The sequence below is a fragment of the Lycium barbarum genome, chromosome 1, assembly GCF_019175385.1.
Source record: "Lycium barbarum isolate Lr01 chromosome 1, ASM1917538v2, whole genome shotgun sequence".
Classification (NCBI taxonomy): Eukaryota; Viridiplantae; Streptophyta; class Magnoliopsida; order Solanales; family Solanaceae; genus Lycium; species Lycium barbarum.
In genome coordinates, this window is record NC_083337.1 from 18,971,768 (window position 1) to 18,979,346 (window position 7,579).

At 37.3% G+C, this 7,579-nt stretch overlaps 1 long non-coding RNA gene across 2 annotated transcripts; it reads left to right on the forward strand.

Annotated features, from left to right (window-relative positions):
• The first annotated feature begins 314 nt into the window (after window positions 1-314).
• On the forward strand, window positions 315-7,172 carry LOC132632985 (uncharacterized). 2 transcript variants are annotated; one of them, XR_009579518.1, is made up of 2 exons: window positions 315-3,793; window positions 3,972-7,172. It is a non-coding gene; the product is annotated as an uncharacterized LOC132632985 (long non-coding RNA). The 2 variants fall into 2 exon arrangements; XR_009579519.1 differs by having other exon boundaries at window positions 315-814; window positions 3,972-7,093.
• The last annotated feature ends 407 nt before the right edge of the window (window positions 7,173-7,579 follow it).

Here is a 7,579-nt window from a genome sequence, read left to right on the forward strand (position 1 = left end):
TGTGTGAAAATACACCATTTGGGTATTGAATGCCTGAAACTTTTGAAAATAAGAGGGTTATTTCGAATGAATTTGAGGGCGGCGGTAGGAAGGTTGGAGGTGGCTTTGGTTGGAGGTAGAAGAAAGAAATGGAGAGGGGAGAGGGTGGTGAGGTGGCATGGCACATGCCACCTCATCCAAATGTCAGGCCTCGTGGAAGTTTAATTGCCACGGTAGACTGCCGTCCAAACGGGGGCAAATAGCAAATATTGCTATTTAGGTAACGGTAGGGATAAATTTGTGCCGAAAGTATAACGGGGTAAATGTGGACTATTTTCAACCGTAGAGGGGTAAATCAGGCCCTTTTCCCTTATTTCTTTCCCAGTAACAAAAGGGTAACAACCACCAAACGGGCAGAACCCTACAGCCCTATGTACCAACGTACACCTCCAGCGGGTTTCAACAGTAACGGTACTTGTTTTTCTTTTGAATTTGGCAACAAAATGCTGTCTAGCTTCCTTGGTATGTTTGGATCTTCGAAAATTTAAACGGTCCTTGGCTTCATACTTGGGTTCTATAAATAGAGACCTTCCTCTTCATTTTAAAGGGGGGATTTTTTCAGAGTTCTGAGGCCAAAATTTCTGGCCTTTGCACCTCAAAAGGTTTTTGATACCTCTTAAGGGAAAGAATACTTAGAAACCCGGCTAAGCCATTGAGTTTCGAGGACATTCTCGCTCGAATATAATTTTTGGAAGTCGTTTCCGCTAGTCGGAAATCGATTCGTGTGAAAGATGATTCATTGACGTTCGTTGCTCCCGTTGCTGCTCAAAAAAGGGTAATCCTCTTTCTTTTTATTTTATTTTATTTATTTATTTATCTATCTATTTTCGGCCCTGTTGGTTTGAATTTTGTAAATGAAGTAATTCTAGCTTTGTGTAGAATAAGTTCTTGGATTTCTTTTCTGTCGCTATTGAATATCATGTGGTAGTACGAGTTGTTTGGATGAAAATTTTAGTTTATGTAAGAAACATGACTGCTTTTCTGTTGCTGGTTTTAAACTGTTATAACAAAGCCCGAATGACTCCTAAAAGTGTTCCTACTTTTGATATACTGAAGGGGTAATCAGGTGACAACCAAGTTTTCAATTTGTTGAGTTTTAGAGAATATTTTGTGAAGAACTCTGCTAAGTTAGATCAGTTTCTTCGAGTCGAATAGTATTTCTTTTTCTAGTCCCCTTCCCTGACTTGTCTGAGGAAATAAAATGACGATTAACTTGGTTGTTTAAAGTTTTCATTCTTTATTTGAGGTGTTGACTTCTTCTAGATTTCTGGGCTGATAGAGTAGTGAGATTCAACACTTTAGAACCAGAATGCTCTGCACTCCTGTTTAACTTGAAACTTGGATTTACCTCCTCCATATTACAAAGCCATAAGCATGCTTCATTTATTTGGTTCTGCCTAGTTCTTGTGTTTGATCTCAACTGACCCTAGAAATTTGTAAGTTCATCAATATGATAAAGTTTGTTTCTATCAAAATCAGTAAGGTTCAGCTTTGAGTTAATCACTATGTTGTGTTTTTTTTTTTTTTTTTTTTTTTTAGTTTAATCAATGTGTTGTTCCCTTTCTATATATCTGGTTCCTTTGAAAGCCAGATGGTAGCAGCTAAAATGATTTAATTCCCTTCTCAATACTCTTCTTTAACAAGCTGATTTGTAAACTCGTTTGAGATATTTGCAACCCAAAGTGCTAGCCTTACTTGAGAAGATATGGACTGGTTAAGTTAAGACATAATCATCCCTTTTCTTATTTATATTGTGATCTAAGCATGCCCTTAGAGATGTTGAGGTGACTTGATATGAAACATGTTATTTAGATGAGTGAGTCTAGTGAGGCACTTAGAACAGGTTGTTTTTGTGGTCTGTCTAGACATTTTTTGGGTCTGGCTGTCTTCAAACCAATCCTAGAATAGGAAATGTTTTAATTAAGTCATTCCTTTAAGTTATTTGATGAAGTTAAGGTGGTTCATACCTTTGTTTTGGATGTTTAACCTCTTTTCTTGAAAATGATATTTGTTGTGATATTAGTTAGTATTGGGAAAATTCCCTATATGTTAACTATTGGCAAGAATGTTTTGTAGCTCCCGCTTGTCCTTAGTGCGCTTATTGTAGGCTGTGTGCTCACATGACTTAGCCTGATGTATTTAATAGACTGATTTTTGCAAAGTAATAAGCTTGAGAGATTTCTTTTGACATGATTGATATTGTGAACCTCTTTGTTGTTGCTGAAAATTGAGTACCTCTTTTTTATGGCACAAAATTGAGAACCCAAACTGATTTGTGTACTTCTGAGATGTTGATCCTTGTTTGCCATTCTCCTGTAATGACTTGTGCTTAGCATGCTATTTTAATAAGTTAATATGGTGAATTATTATGAAGAATGGAATGTTCTTCTCTTGTGCTTAAGCATTCCTTGGTCTGTCCACTAAATGAATCCATAAGTGAAAACATGTTCTTCCTAAAAAAAAAAAATTTGATTAAGTCCCCCTTATTTTGGACATACAACTTAGGGAGTAGCAGTCCAACACTGTTAAGGATGAAGGAAAAGGATTTTAATTTGAACTTTGTATGATCATTTGGCCACTAGTTTTAGTTCTTTAAATTTGCATAAGTTGTCCTTGCTTGTCCTTTACTATTTGATTAAATCAAACCAAGTTAATGAGAGAGTTCTGGGAATTGCTTAAACTAATTTGAGTATGGAGAATCACTGGATTTTTAGGGACTCTTGGTTGGTGTGAAACTATTGATAAATTGTGGCCCTGCTGGTAGCAGCCATAATCTGAGTGTTCAGTGAGGATCATGACCTTCCCTCTTTGTTGTGCCTCACCCAGCATAAGCCTATGAGTCTTCATGAACCTGTGTCTTTAGAACAGCATGACATACTTGTTTAAACCAACCAAGTGCAGAGCCTTAGTCCCTTTTTTTTTTTTTTATAAATCTGAAATATGTTTACTCAGTGTCAGTCTAACTGTATAGCATGCTAAATAGTTAAGGGATGTGTGTTGAGACTCAGTTGTTGCATAAGTTCTATTCAAGAGTTCAGCAAAGAGGTGACACTATTTTGTTACTAGTTTCCCTGGGAAAAATATACAAACAAATGACAGTTTTTTTTTTAGATTTAGATTAAAATTAGTTGTATTTGATTTTAAGAGTTCATCCTTGCTTGTTTTAGGTTGTTGTGTGTTGCTTAAATGACTTGAGTGTCCTTCAAAAACTATTAGCTTGTCCACACATGTTGAGAATAGAATCTGTACCTTATAAGGGTTATTAAGCATGTTCTGTTTTAATTCATGGGCTGCATTTTGTTCTTACAAAGTTTTGATTGGTGGTTGAAATTTCGAGGCAAGCTTTGGGTTCGGTTTAGCCTCCTCCGATAACCAGCCATGCCTAAGGTTCTAGAAAACCTTATGAACTTGCGCGGCGTTGGAAGATGTGGTGGTGGTAGCCCTCTTTGCTGTCCTATCTTTTAACTCCTATGCTTAGTCTAATGGTCTAGATCAATCTTTAAGCTCAAACTACTCCATATGATTCAACTGCTAAGCACTCTTTTAAGTTAGTTTGCTTGTTAAAAGATATGAAAGGCTTGGTACTCATCCTTCACTTCCCCTTTTCTTTGCATGACTTGGGGAAATTTCCAATCCCCAAATGTTTCCTGAGTTACTGTTGAGTCTTGGAGAAATCTTCTACACTTCTGAGGCCTTCTAAAGGAAGCTAAGATTGGATAACTAGTGCTTACTGGCTCGCTGCACTCAGAGCCAGGTTTACCCTACATCCTTTGAGCCATTCTTGCTTTTATGTATTGTCTCTGTTATTTTGTAAACTACTATGTCACTATAGTGTTATTCTTAAGTTGACTGCTACTACTGTTCTGCCTATTGTGGGTTGCTATTACTGTTTTGGCTGAGTTTAGCTGAAGCATTGCTGCATTTTTTTGAAGATGAAAGGTTCTACTTTTGAGTAAGTTTGCTTGCTGCTACCTGGTTCACAATTGTGGCATCTTATGGCAAGTGATAGCTGCATTTTGAGGCAAGCAAGATGTTGCATCTTGAGCCAAAAATGATGCTGCACTTTAAAAAGCAATAGATACTGCAATTGCTGCCTTGGTTTCTCGTGTTGCTGTCTCTTAGAAGGCTAAAACTGACATCCTTTATTGCACTGCTTGCTGTTTTGTTTCTAGACTACTATGTTTACTTATTGCGGCCTTCAAATGCACATTATCCCTGCCATCTTGGGCTGGTAAACTACTGTTTTTAGAGCAGTTGGCTGTTACATATAACTACTTTTAACTGCTACCTGTTGCTACTATCTGGTTGTTGCTACATATCAGTCAGTTTTCAACTGTCTTTGTCCAAGAAAAAGGAGCAGATGCTACGCCTGAGTTTCCTATTTTAGTTGTCTCTGATCAGTGGTTACACCTTGATGCTAAGTTGTTAGCATACTCTGTTGCTGCATTTATAAAACAGAAACTGAAACTACACTTGAGCTATTGTATTTTGTTGGTGCTAGTACAGTCCTTTTGAGCTCCTACTATGGGCTGTTTTCATTTGGTTGTTGTTTATGTCTATTGATTATGTGAGCCACATGTTATGGTTTATATGTTGCTGCACTTAAGATCTCTCAATTTCAGTTGTTTTGAGATGATCTTATTTTAAGGCTGTTGTTGTTCTTTCAAAGCAGTATTTTGGTATCCACTGCTACCTTTTGCACAAATGATGCACTTAAGTTTTGAATCAATAGTTGTTGTTGCTACACTTGTGGCATTTAGGCAGACAGAGGCTACACTTGGTGCTGCTATACTTTGGTTTTGCATTTGTAAAGTTGCTTGATAGAACTGCAGTGCCTTTGATTCAAAAAATGATCAATGTGGCACTTGAAGTGTTCACTTGATACCACTTGTTTGGTGCTGCATTTGTCCCACTTCTAAGGCCAGTTTGTTGTTGCTATCTGCTGCTATCTTGCTGCTGATACAAAGCCAAACTTAAGGACATTTGACCTGAATCAACTTGCTATTATGCTTTGAAACCTGGACTTCTGCATTGTGAAACAAAATAAATGGCTGCTTCATTGTGGCCATTTAGCATTTTGGCCAAACAATCTTACTGATAGTGCATGTGCATTTGGAAGAACATATACTGCCCTTGAGACTCATCTTGTTATTGCAACTTTAAAGACTGTTGTTGTGTGCTCAGTTGCAACACTTAGGTGAAATATTTTGCTGTATGGTTTGGTCCATTGTGGTTGCCTTTCTAAGAGTAACTTTTATGGCTTCCTGGCATTTTGCTTAAAAATGAACTGTTTACCATGCTTGGTCGAAAGAATACTGATTTGAACTGGATACAATACTTAGGGCCGATGAAAAAGTATTTAACTTGAGGCCACATTTTTAAAAGAACAGATTTCCATACTTGATGAAAATTTACTGATTTGAATAGATACTTAACTTGAGCATGCCTAGTCCGGAAAGGTTATCTCTCGGTTTAGGCAATGATGATCTCACAGTGTTTTCATGAGGTAGGAACCAACACGCGCTTGGCGAGACAACTAGAATGACCATTAGTTTGCAGCCACGACATGATTCGGGCTAGACCCGACTTAATGAATTCAAATAAGTGGAATTTCCTTCAAAATTCGAGTTTGGGAAGATAGTTCTGAGGATATGGTTGACTGAGGAGATAAAAATGTGGACAATGTATGAATTAAATAAAGGTTGTACCTATACATCTACATATATATTTTCCTTACATACAAATACATAGCATTAGTTTTAGATGGACAAACTATTTTTATACGGATATCTTAAATCCGAACTCAAAGTACACTTCCTTAAAGGGAATTTGTTTAACTCTTTAAAATCAAAATGATATGCCATGACAGTATTTTTATACAGGAAACTAAACAAAACATAAGCAATTTATACATAATCACACATTGAAGCTCGAAGGTTAACCGTATGCTACGAATTCTTAATACTGGGGTGCCTAACACCTTCCTCAGGGGATTACCAGAACCCTTACCTAGAACTTTGGATTAAGAAGGATTTTTCATTGTGTATCTTCAAAACTTGTTTTTCTATTTTCTTAAAAATTAGCTGGCGACTCTTTTAAAACAAAGTTCGAGCGCTAACCCCGCCTGCGAAAATGCGAACCGTTACACGTGATATACTAGCGCCATCTAAATTTTATATGCATTCCTTTGTTATATAATAATTACTTGGACGACTTGAGGTGTTAAGGCTAACTTTCCTTCTTTTTGGCATGATCCTTATGAACGGAACGTAATCGTAACGCTACTCTAGAATAACTCTATTCTTAGTAGCTAGGGATTTTCCATGTTGATTCATGATCTAGAATGTTTCTCAGTAAGTCCTTCAGATTCAATATGATTTATAGAGTCCCTTGATGGAAATACTATCTCATAATGATGTTCGGAGGCGTAACGACCTTATGTCACTCCGACAGATTCAGAATGTATTCTTATCATGTTTATTATATATATGTATGGGGTATGGGGAAGGTGACGGCGTTATATACGCACTACCACCTTATCAACTGGTCACATGATGATGATGATGCTCACAGAGGCCGATATAATACGATGGGATGCCCATAAAGGCTTGACAGACGTTATACACACATATATATGTACAACTGCATAGTATTTATGTATATCATTGGCTCGCAGAGGCAGTTCAGACATACATGTTGCATTCATTTCGTCTTATGTTCTCTTATCTCTTTCATGTTACTTTCATGCCTTACATACTCAGTACTTTGTCTGTATTGATGTCCTTTTCTGGAGGCGCTGCGTTTCATGCCAGCAGGTACAGATAGACTGGTTGACGATCTGCCCTCGTTGGTTGCTGTTCAGCTGATAGTGAAGCACTTCTCTTGTTCCGGAGTTGCTCTTGTGCTTTTGGTACATTATTCTTTTGTGTATATATGGGTATGAAGGGGCCCTGTCCCGACCTTTTTATATCAGATACTCCAGTAAAGGCTTGTAGACAGTCATGGTATGTTAGACTTCATATGGCCCTTTGACCTATATTTTTGCTAGATAGTATTGCACGTTAGCCTTGTCAGCTTGCATAGTTTTTGTCAGCTTTAGTTGCATATCTCTTATACGATTAAGCAAATTTTCATTGTTACGGTTCACTTTTACGCGGTTAAAGCATAAAAGCTACTACGAAGTTGATGCTCTAATTGAATTTTAGCATTTTTAGAATCGCTACCTAATTAATTTATTTTAAAAAAAAAACTAGAAAAATCGCGTAAAAGATATTTCAAGCTAGATAGAAATCTTTTTGGTTTCCTGTGCTTTGATTATTCTATGTTATCTGTGTCGCTTGCGTTACTTCATTTCCATATCGCTTTGAATCTCTTAGCCGTATCTGACCTCTTTTTATGTTTTTATTGAGTCGAGGGTCTCTCGGAAACAGCCATCCTACCTTGGTAGGAGTAAGGTCTGCGTACACTCTACCCTCCCCAGACCCCACGTTGTGGGATTTCACTGGGTTGTTGTTGTTGTTGTTGTTGTATAGAAATCTTT